The sequence below is a fragment of the Cydia fagiglandana genome, chromosome 12 (assembly GCF_963556715.1).
Source record: "Cydia fagiglandana chromosome 12, ilCydFagi1.1, whole genome shotgun sequence".
Lineage (NCBI taxonomy): Eukaryota > Metazoa > Arthropoda > Insecta > Lepidoptera > Tortricidae > Cydia > Cydia fagiglandana.
In genome coordinates, this window is record NC_085943.1 from 6,957,707 (window position 1) to 6,976,937 (window position 19,231).

The 19,231-nt window shown below is 39.1% G+C and overlaps 1 protein-coding gene across 1 annotated transcript in view; it reads left to right on the forward strand.

Moving 5' to 3' along the window:
• Positions 1-7,586: 7,586 nt before the first annotated feature.
• The window catches only part of LOC134669508 (sodium channel protein para-like), an 87,463-nt gene continuing 75,818 nt past the window's right edge, over positions 7,587-19,231 (forward strand). Inside the window, 1 exon segment of the mRNA XM_063527097.1 lies at positions 7,587-7,922. The gene's annotated coding sequence lies outside the window, so the exon portion shown is untranslated.

Sequence of the window (19,231 nt, forward strand, 5' to 3'; positions counted from 1 at the left end):
CTCAAGGCCTGTTCTATACATCTTGTCAAAGTATAAACCAACATCAACAATCACAGTCTGCCCTCAAGGCCTGTTCTATACATCTTGTCAAAGTATAAACCAACAACAATCACAGTCTGCCCTCAAGGCCTGTTCTATACATCTTGTCAAAGCATAAACCAACATCAACAATCACAGTCTGCCCTCAAGGCCTGTTCTATACATCTTGTCAAAATACATAAATATAAACTAACAATCTTGGCCTGCTCTAGACAGTCTGCCATAAAGGCCTGCGCTAGACAGTCTGCCAAACTATAAACTAACATTAACAATCTTGGCCTGCTCTAGACAGTCTGCCATCAAGGCCTGCGCTAGACAGTCTGCCAAACTATAAACTAACATAAACAATCATGGCCTGCTCTAGACAGTCTGCCATACTATAAACTAACATAAACAATCATGGCCTGCTCTAGACAGTCTGCCATCAAGGCCTGCGCTAGACAGTCTGCCAAACTATAAACTAACATAAACAATCATGGCCTGCTCTAGACAGTCTGCCATCAAGGCCTGCACTAGACAGTCTGCCAAACTATAAACTAACATAAACAATCATGGCCTGCTCTAGACAGTCTGCCATCAAGGCCTGCACTAGACAGTCTGCCAAACTATAAACTAACATAAACAATCATGGCCTGCTCTAGACAGTCTGCCATCAAGGCCTGCGCTAGACAGTCTGCCAAACTATAAACATAAACAATCATAGTCTAGATTCATAATATTTATATAATAGTTTGCTAAAACCCTGTCCGTTGTGATCTACAATAGTATGACACTTATCATCACTAATTGCTCACAACACAACCTATGTATGTTTAGTAATCTTCTTACCATGTCTTAATTCTACAACAATCTAATATTCATATTCTTTTTTCTCTGCTCATTCAGCTCCACTGCTGAACATATGCCTCTTTCATGGATTCCCTGCCACCTTTTAATGTCATCTGGCCATCTGATTTCTTCCTTCTTTTTCATGATTTTGGCTTTCCAGTTGAGGATTGTGCACGTCTAATAGCTTAACCTACTTTGCTTCAGCCAGATGCTGTGACTCCATCACTTATCACCAACTTCATTCTTTCACGTACATTACCGGCGTTGAAACCATGAAAGAAAAGTGTCATCATTAATTATTGGCAGTAGCAAAGATCATTATCATTATCACATGCTTAGAAATTGTGGTGTAAAATCATTTTGTCTCTTTTCCACTCATGAAATGTAATATTAATAATAATAGTACTTTAGCTTCCTATGTTTGTAACTATCTTGAGGTTAAGCCTGGACTATCCTTATTGTCACATAAAGTCTACAGTCAATCAAAAAAAAATAAAAATAATTAGAGAACCTATGACTAATCTGTAACCGATGAGATCTAAAACTGAGAAGTAACCAACTCAGTTCAATCTAGGGTAGAAAATGAATATATAATTAATTGGAGGATTGTTGAGATGGGACAATAGCAATAAAAATACATTGGTAACAATAGTATGAAAAGACATGAATCTACCAGTCTCATTTTAAATTTAGAATTCATACTGTGTGCTGTGTGCGCTTACATACATTCACTATTGTTTCTATTTGCCTCTCTCTATATTTACCGATTGAAAATTTTCAATATAACAATAAAAGGCAATTAAATTTGTACCTACACATATAATATGGTATGGTATAATATCTACAATTAACTTTTTTTTACTTTTTCCCATATATAAACTTTTATAAATAAATAATTTATTTGCTATCAATTTACTATCAAATCTAAAACTAATTTCTGTGTGTCCTTCATCCAAAATACACATCTACCTATTAAGATTCTTTTTCTCCGGATTAGAGACTAGAGTACCTATATTTACATTGACAACTATCATGGGCCACTCTCCTACAATTCTAGCCCGCTGTCAGTTTAAGTTCTCCCTCTCATCTTAGCTATATCCCATCATTCCATCATAGCAAAAACCTCTGTATCAATTCATTCTCATTTCTTTGTTATCTCTTAACATATATAGGTAAATATTATATCCACATGCATCATTAAAAAAAAACTTTTAGTGGCATTAGTCCATCCAAAAATAACAATAGTAAACAATCAACTTACAAAATGTCATTAAACAACTCAGTGTTAATAACTTTTAGCTTCACTGAGCATCTGCATTGCACCTGAATACTGCACGATGACATCCTTACCACCATATCTTTCTTCATAACCATGTAACAGGCTCTTAATGATGTATCACCATGAAGCTGATGGTTGCGTAAGTTTCATTTTCGTCGAGATCTACTCTCATTGTATTCCAACGTCTCTTCTCACAGTAGATAACATCCAATCTTTATGTGGGCATTTGAATTCATAATCCCGCTTTCTGAGATATAATCATATATAGATTTAATGCTCAGTAAAAGGGGTTTAGCACTCAAACCACTGCTTCCAGTAACATTTCTTTTATTACATCGATATACAGGATTAATTGTAAGATTACAAAAGATCAAATCGGACATAACCTCGGGGCAAAGACCTGCCGCTAATTCTGACAGTTGTCTATCTCTACCAAAAAGACCATAGATACAACAACCAAAAAGTATAAAGCCAGATGCATACTACGCGGTTTCACCAGTATAAGGCCACGTACAGTATACTCATTACTGTGATGCTTACAGTATACCGTTAATTAGGTATTACGGTAGTATGCCATTTATTACGTTATTCCAAATAACGATATATCAAACTATAATATATGAAAAGTAATTATAACAAATGTAATGCACCCGTATGCATATACATTCAATCAAAAAAAGAATTTTCAAAATCGGTCCAGTAATGACGGAGTTATGGAGTAACAAACATAAAATATTAAAAAAATAAATAAAAAAAAACATACAACCGAATTGATAACCTCCTTCTTTGAGATTTGGAAGTCGGTTAAAAAACGAACTATATGTCAAAAGACATAAGTACCTATGTGGAGATATGCTGTTTTGATATCGTAACTAAATAGCCAGTATGTAAATATGTGTATGTATACTTATTTGTCTAATACTTATAAATCGCTTGCCTCGATTGTCTATTGTTCAAAACGTGTAATTTGGGTAAATGCAAGATAGGATTAGGAGATGCGTCGAAACATTGCTTGCGCTATGGTTTCTAAAGAAAGGAAAGTTGGCAGACGTATTGTCTCGCTCGGCTACTCGTAGTCTGGCGCTGCTTCGATCGCCATGAGCATCGTAATGAGGTCACGTCAGGACGACCTTCAGCACGGGACTAGCGCCGCGAATCCGCCGCTTCAGGCTCTTGCAAACAAAGACCTAGCCGCAGTCTAGGCCGTCTAGATAAAGCCTGTTGTTGACAAAGATAGAAAAATCTACAAATAGAGAATGTGACCCGACATTAGATATGTAGGATAGGTATGTAATCTAGAACTAGGTGGAGCTAGAAATAACAAAGAACGATGACCCGTTTAAATACAAAAATCTCTATAGGTACGCATGCCTTTAAGATTTGAGGAGTTCCCTTGATTCCTCATGGATCCCATCATCAGAACTCGAGCTTGACAAAAATGTGGCTTAAAAACTTAACTTGCTTAACAAACATAACGACGAGGACAAATCGCCAACCGTGAACTATGCGTCGTTGAAGAGTTCTGTTCTGATCATCATTAGCAGTTCCACTTCATCAAATGCAACAGTTTTTAATGAAAATGCTTGATTTTCTGATGTAAATACAAAAATCTCTATACGCATGCCTTTAAGATTTGAGGAGTTCCCTTGATTCCTCATGGATCCCATCATCAGAACTCGAGCTTGACAAAAATGTGGCTTAAAAATTTAACTTGCTTAACAAACATAACGAAGAGGACAAATCGCCAACCGTGAACTATGCGTCGTTGAAGAGTTCCGTTCTGATCATCATCAGCAGTTCCACTTCATCAAATGTCACTTTTTGGATGTATATGCTTGATTCGTTGATAAAAAACCAAAAATCACTATGTGTATGCCTTTAAGATTTGAGGAGTTCCCTCGATTCCTCATGGATCCCATCATCAGAACTGGATTTTGACAAAAACGGGACCAATCTGTATGCATATACATTCAATCAAAAAAAGAATTTTCAAAATCGGTCCAGTAATGACGGAGTTATGGAGTAACAAACATAAAAAAAAAAAAAAAAAAAAATAAAAAAAATAAAAAAAAACATACAACCGAATTGATAACCTCCTTCTTTGAGATTTGGAAGTCGGTTAAAAAACGAACTATATGTCAAAAGACATAAGTATGTGGAGATATGCTGTTTTGATATCGTAACTAAATAGCCAGTATGTAAATATGTGTATGTATACTTATAAATCGCTTGCCTCGATTGTCTATTGTTCAAAACGTGTAATTTGGGTAATAGTCTTACTGGTTATGAAGCTTTTTTGCCCGAAAGCTGCACTTTGGGAGGAAAGCAAGCCGCTTTGCATGATGATAGTAGAGGCACATTTAAACATTTTTTTTCGAAGAACCCGTCATTTCGTCCTTTAGGAGCCGAGGTGGAGCGAGGTCCCTTAAAAACAGAAAAAAAAATCTAAAAGTGTCGCGGATCACCCGATTTCGCTAAATTTGGTGTCGATTGTAAGAAAATGACTTGCTTCATCGTAAAAAAAATATAAACAAAATATGTCAATACAAAGATAATGTAAAAAAATTTAAAACCTATTTTTTCATTTTACACTATATTTTTGCAAATAGTGTGTTCCATATAGAAAAAAAGTCTACAAAAAAGCACAAAATGATAAAATTAAATATATTTCTTATCGTATATTGAAAACCGCATCAAAATCGGTTAAGCCGTTTATGAGATTCAAGTTTTAGAATTTGGCTAAGTTTTATTTACTAGGCGATAGTACTGACATATTCCTTAGTTGAGACTTTTGCTTCTGTTAATGACCAAGTTTATGCACTGTAGGTTGTTAGGATAAGCATGGATACACATGATGTGTTTGAGTTTTGATGCCAGTGGAAGATGGCCCTTCGTGGACCAAAAACTCTTCCAGGCTTTTTCGATGCGTCGATCGATTTCCTTGGACTGCTTATTATCGAAGGATGTTATCTCGCCCAAGCAGGTGTATTCGTCAACGAAATTGTATATCCTGCCCATCTACCGCGACCCAACGTTTCACGCCATTGACCATTAACTGGGTTTTTGTCCTGTTCATTTCGAATCCGACTTCAAGACTTGGCTGGTCTAAGTCCTTCTAACATTTTCTCTAAATGAGGTGCAGTGGGGGAAAAGAAGACTATGTCGTCGAAAAAACGCAGGTTTGTCAATGTCAACCTTATTTCGCCGACGTCAATGCCCATTGTTTACCATTTAGCCACCAGCATCTGGACGATTTCCTGTAGGCAAGAGGTAAACAGCTTTGGAGATAGTGGGTCGATCATCCTGTTTGACTCCTTTTTGGATGCAGAATTAGAGCCGGGAACTTGCAGTATTTTTGCGGTAGATGGTTCCGATGAACTCTGCCTGCCTATAACACGGCTCGCGTTGCTTCGCTGTGTGACTAAAGATGCGCCGACCCTGGGGTCACCCCTTTTTTCACGTAGGCATCATTATCCTAACTTATTGATAGTTTTTTTGCCTCAGCACACTAAGAACCGCTTGTCTCTGCGGCTACTGGTACCTACTCGTATGTACAAATTCGTAGGCAGGCTCCAAATTTGAATATTTCGCTCGTTTAAGTTTTGCTGCGTTTTCGGCGGCTGCTCCGTCGCGCTCTGTGGCCTGAGGTGTCCTCACACAAGGGCAAGTGTGCTTACACACGTCGCATCCCAAATGAGGCTGTGTTTTCGCGCTCACGGAAGCATTTGTATATTTAGGCCCTGATACTCCAACACGCCTGTCGGATGTCCAGCGTGCAGTAGCATCCTGAAGTACCTGCCTTCATAAGCTTATTTGTTCCCCTAGAAACCATTTCATTAAATTGTATGACGCACATGCAGAGCACGGTTTTTTACAGTAAAGAACAAACTTGTAACTAACCTTCCCTCAACTCAAGCTGCACTTAACAAACATACCTTGCATGCAGCGTACCATGTGAGCCAAGTACGAATGACGGCAAATAGACCTTTTCAGGATTCCGTAGCCAAAGGGTAAAAACGGGACCTCCGCTGTCCGTCTGTCTGTACGTCCGTCTGTCCAAACGAACAGAACTGGTAAACACCAGGCTGTATTTCATGAACCGTGACAGCTAGGCAGTTGAAATTTTCACAGATGATGTATTTCTTTTGCCGCTATAATAATAAATACTAAAAACAGAATAAAATAAATATTTAAGTGGTGCTCCCATACAACAAATGCAATGTTTTTGCCGTTTTTTGCGTAATGGTACGGAACCTTTCGTCCGACTCGCACTTGGCCGATTTTTTTGTGAATATATACACATATTTTTATAATAGATAAAGTAAATACCCACAAGATACTTAAAATTTACTATGATTTACGTGCTTCTTGGTCTATAAAATAAATAAACAAAACTAGGCCAAGTTCTGAAACATGGATCTCTTAAACTTCTTAGCCGATTTTGATGTGGTTTTCAGTATACGATAATAAATATGTTTAATTTTATCATTTAGCTTTTTTGTAGACTTTTTCCTATATGGAATACACTATTTGCAAAAATAAAGTGTAAAAGGAAAAAATAGGTTTTAATTTTTTTTTACATTATTTTTGTATTGACATAATTTGTTTTAATTTTTTTTACGATGAAGCAAGTCATTTTCTTACAATCGACACCAAATTTAGCGAAATCGGGTGATCCGTGACACTTTTAGATTTTTTTTTCAGTTTTTAAGGGACCTCGCTCCACCTCGGCTCCTAAAGGACGAAATGACGGGTTCTTCAAAAAAAAATGTTTAAATGGGCCTCTACTATCATCGTGCAAAGCGGCTTGTTTTCCTCCTAAAGTGCAGCTTTTTTTTCATAACAAGTATGACTATAAATGCAAGATAGGATTAGGAGATGCGTCGAAACATTGCTTGCGCTATGGTTTCTAAAGAAAGGAAAGTTGGCAGACGTATTGTCTCGCTCGGCTACTCGTAGTCTGGCGCTGCTTCGATCGCCATGAGCATCGTAATGAGGTCACGTCAGGACGACCTTCAGCACGGGACTAGCGCCGCGAATCCGCCGCTTCAGGCTCTTGCAAACAAAGACCTAGCCGCAGTCTAGGCCGTCTAGATAAAGCCTGTTGTTGACAAAGATAGAAAAATCTACAAATAGAGAATGTGACCCGACATTAGATATGTAGGATAGGTATGTAATCTAGAACTAGGTGGAGCTAGAAATAACAAAGAACGATGACCCGTTTAAAATCAAATGAAAATGCAATTATACATTTCCTTTGACGCTTTTGACAATACCATTTCCAAGAAGTAAATTGACGTAGCGCGCGTAGGCGGGAAACAGATAGCAGCAGTGAATTAGTTAAGTCAAGTAGTTTATTACTGACTAAAATCATGACTAATGAATTTCTAGGAAGAAGGAATATGGGGGATGTATGGGGACGGCGACGGCTGCAGCTAAGGTGGGGCCTGGTCTCTGGTGGATGAGTATAGCGTGTGATTGAATGGGCGCTGCGTCGCTGCGACGGGCGCCATTGAGCGCGGCGGTGGCGCGGCGGCGGCGCGGGCTGCGCGCAGCCGCGGCTTCGATCGGCGCTGGGCGACGGCGGCGCGTTGCATAACCGTGTGGCACTCCGCGCGCGACCCCGCACCGAGCGCCCGCGAGCGCCACGCGCAGCCCCGCGCATCCTCGCGCTCTTTACGTAACGCGCGTCCAGCCCCCAGGGCCAGTGTTTAGCTGTACGCATAAGTGGTTCAGTTGGTGGAGCGCCTGGCTGCGGGCGACGGCCGGTTCGCTGGTAGGTGGCTAGCCGCAGTGCGCGCGCTCTTTGTCCGGGCGCGTGGCGGCGGCGGTGGCATCGCGTGCTGAATAATTGACGCGGAGGCTGTCCGGCGCTATCGACCCCCTCGCGTGACTCGCGCTATTAGCGCGGCAAGGACGGCCGCCGCGCGGGCTGCGGCACTCGCCGCCGCCGCCGCCGCCGTCGACTCGCTGCTGTGCTCTACCCGACCGACCCCGCACCACTATCCCTGACGCTTCATCTTTCTGCCGCTTCACCCGCTTACCAGCCTGCCTGACCTTGCTGCCACTAGTCGCAACACTATGCGCCTAACCCATGCTACACCTATTAAACTCGCCATGAATCGTGAACAAAGTGGACTATTTCAGTTCCGAGAATAACTATTCAGTTTCCGTTTGTCATGTTTACAGCGTGACAGCTGTCAGGTAAGGTTCGATCGATTACATACAAACGGAAAGCCCGTCATGAGTATCCTGTCGAACGGCATATGACATGTACGGGACACAAACGTAGATAGGTGTAGTTTGTAGTTTTAGGTAGATACCGAATTACGGATATGTCGGATATATCAAATATTTTATCCACAAAGCATTGTGGATACGTCTCCTGGCGAGAGAATATTGGATAATACCGTCAAACTATATAAAAGTGAAATTGACTAAGTTACGTAAAAGTTTTTTTCTGTTTCACCGGAGCCTACACGTCAGTTATATAAGTTTAGTGAGAAATCATACTGAAGTAAGAAATCGTATGAGTAATGTAGTTCTTCATTCGATCCACGTTTTATCGCATGTGACGTAACATCAAAGGTAGTTTCTAAGAGAAGTCGAGAGATTTCAAAAGTAGGGATAGGTAGGTATATGATTCGCGATTAGTTCTTCGAGACATTAGGGCGCCAACCGCTACGGTAGCCTAGCGTAGCGGGTCTACGTACGTCATACGTAGCGCGCTACGCGTTCCATAGCGCTACAACCCACCATCATAAACACAGGACTGTTTCTACCAGCAACACCTTTAACTGATAATAGGCTTTATCTCGTGGCAATAAGGTCCACGAATAGTCAGTTAACTATGTTGATGATGGTACGATCACTATCAAGTCGTTAGTATCTGTCCCTTACTAACAAGCTACCTGCAATAGGGACGAATACTTTAATTCTAGTGCAAGCACAATATATATATATAGAACTTTACTACAAATGCTTGAGTATAGATAAATATATTATGTAGTTATCTACCAAAGGCAATTAGAAGTAGTAGTAGTGTAGTTTTCTGTCATTGCATTACGTTTTATCCGTATTATAATTAATATTAAGTTTCGTTCTTAAGTATATTTGTGACGTCCCACGGGTAAAGGTACCTTATGGCGGTTGGCGCTTACGCTATTACTAACGCCGCTCCAATATTATTGCGGCGCTATGCGACGTAAGCGCCGGCCGCCATAAGGTACCTTTTTCTGTGGAACGTCACATTTGTACAACGCAAATAGTTGTTCTGATGAACTATCCTACTCGTTCTGCCAAATATGATTTTTAAAGAACCATTTTTTGCAAGTTATGAATAAAAAGCCTGGATAGGTATAGTATTATATCACAATACTACTTGTAGTTAGATATAACTAACAAGTTATTGATATAAATATGTGAGTATACCGCTCGCGCTTGACCATGTTTTTAGTTTAGAATAAACCGCCATTGAAGTAATATCGTGTTTCTTTATATCGGCCTCAACGTACATTTCATTTGGCGCAGTCGGTAGGATACGAACCTACGCTCCCATAGGGAATCTGATTTCCAATCAAAAAATTCACTACAAATAAATACTAACTCACTGAAAAGTAAAAAAAAAAATTCACTGAAAATTCTTTTTCACCACACCAGCTCGGAAAGGCTTACTTTGCACTTCAAAAACTGATAGCAAAGTTGCATTTTATTCACATGTGAGGCAAAGTAATCAAATGCAAATTTTGAGTTGTTTTCTTATGTTTGCTGGTAGAATTGACTTTTAAATGATGATTTTGGATGATATTTCAGGTATTTCATTTGCGATTGATTTGGTTTGATATTTTACATTTAATATTTACTTCGGATTGTTATGAAAAAAAATTTGGTGTTTCACTCGTATGCAAATATTCCCCTCGCCCTCCCTCCCTCGGAACGCTCAAGATTCCATTTTTAGAACCAATTCAATCAAAACCAAGATTCAATTTTTAGATTCCAATTTTGGAGACTTCGCTTGCTCGCACAGACTTAAATATACCCTAGATGAAGCAAATATCACGATTTGTATTGAAACCAAGCGTGCCGACTTTTTACCACCTACTGTGACGTCACAGCCGCAATTTAGTGATGAGAAATCCTAACCGATTCAATGACACCAATGCCCCTCTGCCCCGCTACGATTCAACTGGCTTGCTCACACTCATAGATTTTATATCTGCGGTCTCACTCGCTCACTCCCCGCTCCCCCGCGAACCACGCCAAAAATCACAAATTGATTGTCGTGAATGACATCGATTTTCTGACAGACGAATGATAAAGACAGATTAATGATAAAAACAGACGAATGACCTTCTTCCCAACTTTTCCCTTCAATGAAACTGGTATTTTCAAAATCTATGACTGGATCATGTGGAAAACAAAAATAATGAAAGTTAACACAATAGAAATTTATAACCCTACTAAAACGATAGGCACAAATATAATCGTATGTGGTTAAATTACTCTCCTTTTTACACGACTGCCCAATAAAAGAGTGTATTGTTTTTGCCGTTCATGTTTTTAAAGGTGTCGTGTAAAATTAGCACATAATTTTTTTTTATCAATAAAACTTCATCTTTCATATGTCCGATATCGATTAAAATCGATTATTAGAAGCGATTGGTAGAACGAACAACACTAGTCGCTAAATTTGACAGACGAATTATAAACGGCCTGTACCACGAAGTCGAAGCGATGCGAGACGGTATCGCTAGTCCGATATTCATCGTCTCTTAACTCACAACGTCAGATCAAACGCTCAAAGCAAACGCGCAATGTAATGTAAATATAGTTTTGTAACGTTAATCTATAGTTACTTAGGTACATTATTGGAAAGACAATCTGGAATACTTAAAAAATTGTTTAAAATGAATTCACTCATTAATATCATTTTAAAATTACTTACCTGTGATAGGAAATATGTCCTTGCCCTTGGGTGCTTGCAATTTTTGGGCTGTTGCAGTTAATTATCACGCAACGAGGCATTTTTTTAATTTTTTACGGACTATCGGCTGCAACAACTGACGTGTGTGGACTGTCAATAGCGACGGCCATCCTCGACGCTTGGTCAGAGTTCGGACACGCGAAGTAGATGCATTTGCGTCATCTAGGGTATATTTAAGTCTGTGCGGTGCTTGCTCGGGTATCAATATTAGCACGAGCGGTTAAACAACAACTTTGCCCCCGTGTAAAACAAATAACTATTTTTTAAACTTAAAACGTGAACTAAAGGAAAATCAACTCTATTTTTAAATTTCACTGGCTTAAACTGAGTATGGTGGACAGGAGGAGGCTGTAGCTGGGTGGTTTCACGGTCAGAATGTACAGTCACCTGCAATAAAATTAGGGGAGACCGATATGGGTTTTGACAGATAAGAGTTGTGACATTGTCGATTTTTTGGGATCTAATGACTGTTAGCGAGCTCGCAATTGTGTGCGTTTGTTAGCACGTAACTTGAACTATACTTGTTTTTAGTTAATAGATTCCAAAAAATCAACGATGTCACAACTCTGTTCGGTCTCCCCTACAATAGAATTCTGATTTCTCTAGTAATTCTAGTTCATTGGTAAATGCGTACCGCTTGCTGACTCGCAAGGCTTGTATTGTAAGGGTGACATTTCATTTCCAACTGCAGCTGCAATACTGTTCATTTTACTATGGAAATTGACAGTGACAGAGACGCGTTTCCATGGTAAAATGAACAGTATTGCAGCTGCAGTTGGAAATGGAATGTCACTTTAAGGGAGAAGGATAGCATGATACTTAATAAGCTAATCATAACATTAAAGCACGTAACTGACCTAGTAACAAACAGGTCATGCAGATATCTAGACTTTAAACTGCTTCGTGACGACTACATTTAAACGTTACCTATCAGTTAATCGATACTTCCTAATAATGACACCTAATAGCTTTCGCAGAAAGCTGAATTAAAAAATGAACAATTGATTATTTGACATTCTAAAACCAAGTCATGGGATATACCTAGCCCTATTTGAAGTTACCTTATAATTATGTATACCACTATTTTGGACCTACTTCGATTAAAATGTGGTGAAGAGAGGCCTTTATTCAATAGTGGGTGACAAGAGGTTAACATGACATTAAATGCCTTTGCACACCGGCTGCGTGTGCGTGACCTGCACGTGCGAGTGCGGCGTTGTAGTATAGGACAGATCCTTATGAGAGATGGCACACCGCTTGCGTGACGTGTGCGTGTGCGGCTCCAACATTTTAGCGCACGCACACGCGCACGTCACGCACACGCAAGCCGGTGTGCCTCGGCCTTAAATGAGATTATGATGACAATGATTTAGGTACCTAACCTAAAAACTACTGTATTAATTACTGTACATACCGTCACATGCAATAATATGTTACTCTTCGAAAGCCGCAAAAATATCTGACATGATCTTATTTGTAGAGCCATAAGAGCGTGCCACATATTTTTGCAGCTTTCAAAGAGTAACATATTATTGCAGGTGTCTGTACACCTGCAACTACAATAACTAGACCCGTTTAATAAATTCCTATTTTGTTTTGGAAATCATTTATTTAATTAACATTCATTTGCCAGGGTTACACTCACCGGAGTCACTCTTAACTACTTTTATGATGTTTAAAATAACCAAACTCGTCGTTACTTCTGTCCTACTCATTTCCTCAAAGGTTAACTGGAAGAGATCCCATTCAGGGATAAGTTCGCCTTTGTTGTATTTAATTAAATTGACTCTGTAACTGTGTTTCTCGTGTTTTTATTTCTATGCACAATAAAGTAAATACATACCAAACATACATTTTTATGGCAGTTATAAGTAGGTATATTTATTCGCAAATGTCGTGTGCCAATTGTGTCAAGTGATGGCATTTTCTAGCCAAGAAAGAGTGAATAGGCATGGCATGTACTTATTGTACGCTATTGCCAAACAATGTAACGGATTGTTACAATTGACACATATATACAAAAACAACCTCTTCGAACCTGAACTATGAAAGAATACAGAATGTCATTCTGCCGTATTCGAACTTCAAGATATTCACAAGACCCGACACGTACTAGATTCATTCTAGATACGTTATAGTTTAGATATCAAGTAGCTCTCTTTTGCAGCGCAATTCGGGCAACCAATGTCACTTTTACGTTAGATAGAGTAAGATATCTATTAGATGTGAATTGGATCTCTAAGTCATATTTATCCTGTGGAAATCGTTCAAGAGTATCTCCAGAATCGCGCAAATGTCAAATTTGACAGGTTACATCTTAAACATATCGTTATCGTATCTTGGTGATGTCTAAAAGATATCTAATAGATATCTATTTCAAAATCCGAATCGGGCTCATTATCTACCAGTCGAATTTTTTATATTAATACATAAAACAACAACCAGCAGTTGTTCCTGAACAACTTGCCGGAGGAAGCACCAAATCGGGAGTCGTGGAAATTAAGGGGAGAGGCCTTTGCCCAGCAGTGGGACACTGAAATAGGCTAGGAAAAAAAATTCATAAAAACGATTTTTCACCCTACGTTTTGGAATCCCTTCAATTTCTGATACAAGCGTAATGACGAAAACCGCTAGAAGAATAAACTTAAAACCAAAGCCTCACGGACATTCATGGCGTTGATCCATCGCTAGAGCGGGTCGATAGAAAAGCTCAAAGTCATAGTTGTCGTAAGTAGCATGCCATATTCTGTAAAAGGCCACCATGCACAGACACTAAACTTTTTTTTTAACGAAAAGAAATGCTTAGACTATGTCCAGATGTTTTCCTTAATACGACTCATGTGTAATTGCTGTTTACATAGTATGATTTTTTTGGTGTGATATTGTCTTGTTCGCAAACCCCAATTTTTCTTCTAGTATTTGTCACCACTCGCTATTGTTACTCGAGAGGATTGGGTAAATTTCGTCCTATATGCTTCGCGTCGAGCTCCCAGGACGAAATGTGTACCTTATTAAAGCACTAATTGAACACACGTGTAGTTATGAAATAAAAATATAATGCCAAAAAAAAAACGGCTAGGTAAATTTGTCCCTATAATTAACGATACAGTCTTTAAGATATCTATTAGATGTGAATTGGATCTCTAAGTCATACTTATCCTGTGGAAATCGTTCAAGAGTATCTCCAGAATCGCGCAAATGCCAAATTTGACAGGTTAGATCTTAAACATATCGTTATCGTATCTTGGTGATATCTAAAAGATATCTAATAGATGTCTATTTCAAAATCCGAATCGGGCCCTTAGACTTTTTGGTCGTTGCAACGTGGTTGCAGCATCTTTTGTCAGGTATAGCAGTACTGTGTACTAGAACTGATGTGAGCACTCTGATGTATTTGTTTTTCTATGCTAATATCGATCCTAATATATTCAAAGATGGCCGTTAAAGTAGGTATCTAGATTGCGTGAAGACAATACGCATTAAGAATTTATACGAATTCTAACCTTAAAAGGCTTTCAAGAATTCTTTTTCCTTTAATCGAAGCGTTGGAATTGCATTCATTAGTGCTGCCCGCCGCCTCCCTTTGATCTTTTATGTCTTTGATTACTGGAATATACGGTGAAACTATTGTCATTTCATAATATTGTCATTGTCATTGTAATTGATGAGCACAGAATCTTTTTAAGTAAGCTTATTTTAAATAAAACAGTAATAATCACTACACCTTATAAAACAAAGTCCCCCGCCGCGTCTGTGTGTTTGTTCGCGAAAAACTCAAAAACTACTGAACGGGTTTTCATACGGTTGTCACCTCTATCAATAGAGTGATTCTTGTAATTTGTTAACCCGTGCGAAGTAGTTTATATACATAAACTAGTTAAATATTTATTAAGTAAGTAATTGATATTATTCAGATATCGTTTTCATGTCAAGTGAACGTTCGAATTGGCCTCGCAGGCGCGCACCTGCGCGCGTATTGGTTATTAGGCACGCGTTCTTACACCGGAACAATAAATTACTTCATTTTGGCGTTCCGGCTTAATTGAGCTTCGATTGAGCTATGTCGCTGTTTTCCCAATTTCAAAACAAGGAGAAAATTGTTAATAGGGAAATTAGGGAATATTACGCAAAAATCTGCGCAGGGGGCACCACTAGTATATACAGCAAACAAACCGCCTTGATGTAACAAATAATCTGAAACAGGATTATGGAATTATCGAAAAATTATAAAAACGCCTCATATCATTAGCGACATGACATATGAGTTTTTCTTAGGTACCCCAAAATACATGAAACTCGCACTCTAGTTAATATGCCAGTACGGGCGAGTTGGAGTTGGAAAGAAAGTAAGTTACGTTCACGCTAGCGTAGCGTTTATAATAAAAACATTTACCTATCTCAGACAACATCGACTTATGTCAGTGTTAAACTGCCGTATTCGAACTTCAAGATATTCACAAGAGACGACACGTACTAGATCCATTCTAGATACGTTATAGTTTAGATATGAACTAGTTCTCTTTTGCAGCGCAATTCGGGCAACCAATGTCACTTTTACGTTAGATAGAGTAAGATATCTATTAGATGTGAATTGGATCTCTAAGTCATATCCTGTAGAAATCGTTCAAGAGTATCTCCAGAATCGCGCAAATGTCAAAATTGACAGGTTAGATCTTAAACATATCGTTATCGTATCTTGGTGATGTCTAAAAGATATCTAATAGATGTCTATTTCAAAATCCGAATCGGACCCAAAGTGGTGGTACCTGTACAGGTAATTTACGAATACTTACTTACCTTGTACGTCTCTGCAGCGGTTCGGGAAATCAATTGAGCACAACATGCCTACCATCAAAGAATTTTACGCCTTCGGATTAAGTAACGGACAGGAAAACGAGTAGGTAATACCAGTGGCGTAGCGGTCCGCCCCGGGTGTCACCCATTTAGGGGTGACACTCGACCGTGAACATCAGTAGTGCCACCTATAAAATTCGTAAAATGAAAGCGATGGCGTAAATCCTGAGCTATTTAACAAAAAATACAATTACTCTTTTTAAATATATTTTACAATTTTGATTGAATTTTGGGGTGACACCCACAATATCCGCACCGGGTGCCACCCATGCTAGCTACGCCACTGGGTAATACATAATTACCTACTTAATTACCTATTACTGCTGTGACACAACTTGTTATACAATTCGTGTAGTGACCTCGTCGTCACGTAAATATTAGTGAATTTGTCATATTTGTAGCGAGCTCACGCTACGCTCACGTCATGTCACGACTCACGAACGTTTTCCTCAACGGGTGTAAGTAATAAACTTCCGGAAAGTAATTTCTACCGTTAATATTACTTGCAGTTAGATAAAATTACCCCTTGAACATAATATGAAGCAGAAACATCTCCACTTTATGGGACTATTTGATAAGTTTATGGAAACAAGTTGGGCTATTACGTATGAACAACAGTCATTAGTCAAAGTTAATATAAAATAATTATGGACACCTAGTTTTACACCGAATAGTCTGTAAAAAAAAGTGTGAGCGAATACTTAGTCTATGTGTGTGCGTGTGTGTGAAAATGGTAAGCGATTATGAAATATAAACTTAAACTTAATATGTATAAACATAAAATCGAACATTAATGCTCCTGATTAAAATTAAATTAAATTAAATTTATTTAAGACCAACAAAGGATCAATTATTAGCCTTAGTTTTATTACTGATTTATGCATATTGATTGCCTTAGTAGGTACAATGAAGTCTACATACTTACTCGTGATAGTTCTCTACTCTCTACGCTATGTACACTATTTGTTTTTACACATAACATACTACTTACCGCAATATTTTCACTTATGACTTACCTATCCAAAAAGAAATGTTTGGCTGGAAGGAGTCGGCGAGCATGGACGGAAGGATGGATGGATGCACTTGACTGTAATAAAAATTTGCAAATCTTAACATCCTTGAATCAAAAATGATTTATAACACTTTAAAAAAAACCGGTTTTGTGCGAGTCGGACTCGCGTCCCAAGGGTTACGTATATAAGTCCGACTCACGCTTGACTGCACATTTCTAATAGGTTTTCCTGTCATCTATAGGTAAAGTACTATTTTGTGTATTTTTTTCAAAATTGTAAGAGATAAAGGGGGCGGGGGGGAATGGTCGGACAGACAGACAGACGCACGAGTAAGGGTTCCGCTTTTTCCTTTTGGGGTACGGAACCCTAAAAACAACCTCACTTCAATCACCATGGCTGGAAGAGCTACAATACACCTGATGAAGGGCGACCTGCCCTCTGTCACTAAAACGATGGCTACTTCCAGGCTAGGAGCGTACTTTCAGTTCTAGCCTACGATGCTCAGACTTGGTCTACATGACATCAAAGCTCTCCAAACTGCCTCTACATTATGGGTCTATAGATAGTGTAAGATTCATTAAAATTACTAATTATTAGAAACAGATTTAATAAAATAAAGAGTTGAGTAATCGTTGGCAATCTATAATTTAATAAATTTAATAGTAACGTTATTGATAGTTGACCTTTGTAAATAGAAGGTAGTTGGAAGAAAGAATAAAAGACGACTGGCATAGCGGTTAACGGGCATTCGGTTACGGGCAGAGGTGAAGGGAGGACGATTGTGAAGTAAGGTGATTGGAGATTGAACTGTAACGGAATATTGTGATCAAGAAATATATTGTTGTTATGAAAGAAGGAATTTTTATTATACATCAGAAGTGGTAAGTACCTACAAGTCACTATGGTATTCCTGAATGTATTATATTATGTAGGTATTAATATTAGAACTGATCGAGTTAAATCTTAATTACCCAATTGATTTGTTACAATAGTAACAGTGGTGTAAAATTATTATAATTATATAGTTACCTATACATATATTAGTAACACTTATATTGGTTGTTGTTTTGTTGAAATTAATTATCATTTCATATTTCCTATGTTAGGAAGTTTATGTTTAACGGGCGCTTAGAAACAAAGACACCGTTAATTTTATCAAGAACAAAATAATTGGGTAAACCCATTTCGGCCTATTCGTTCACTCGAGAGCAATTATACTGCAAGTTTTCTCTTCAAGACCAACAGTTAGGTTTTTTTTGTGTTTGCTGTAATGCCTATCCATAATATAATTAAAGCATTCATTACATCGCGGGTAGCGTGAAACCTTTGGAACACCGTTTTATTTTGAATAGTTCGGTTCCATATTAGCGCGACAGTGACAGTTGCATTCCTATCGCTACGGAGCGTAAGCGATTGGCATCTTGGCTACGCGGCCCGTTTCGTATTCCGGATCCCGTTTCTGGATTTGGGTCCGTGCCGGATACTGGAACCGTGCCGGGTGCATACCTGATTTGTGCCGGATGAGTTCCGGATCCATGCTGGATTCGTACCGGATCCGTCCCAGACTGGTGCCGGATCCGTGCCGGATTGGTACCGGATCTGTGCCGGATTAATACCGCATGTATATCATTTGCCGGATTCGTGCCGGATCTGAACCGGATGCGTGCCGGATTGGTATCGGATCAGTGCCGGATCCCGAATTTGTTCTAGATTCCGTTTCTGTACCAGTTCTAGAATTTTCCCGTTTCGAAAAGCCTGTGTTCCGGATCCGTACCGGGATACGGATCTGTTTTGGATTTAAGATCTGTTTAAACGTCCCGCATTCTACCCCGGAAGCAGTAACGTAAATTAAATAAATAAATAAAACAGTTGAATTTAGCTTAATAAGAACAATTTATATTTGTCTATTATTAACCATCCAAAGATTTAGAACTCTTCCATTGCTGGTGTTGTTTTCGAGTTCCAGACTATGGACCATGAGGAAAAAACATCCAGGCGGCGCTTGAAAACTCCTGAGCGTGGCCGAAAATCGAAATCTGATGATGGACAAGAACGTCGAAGCCGAAGTCGCAACCGCCGCCAGTCCCCGGGGAACAACAGGCGGAGTCGCAACCGTCGAAGCCGCAGCAGCGGCAGACACGGCCGAGGCAATGAGAGATGGCTTCGAAGATCAACACGGAAGGACAACGGCCAGGATCGCTTTCACGTGGAAGCCGCACAGGACAGGAACGGATG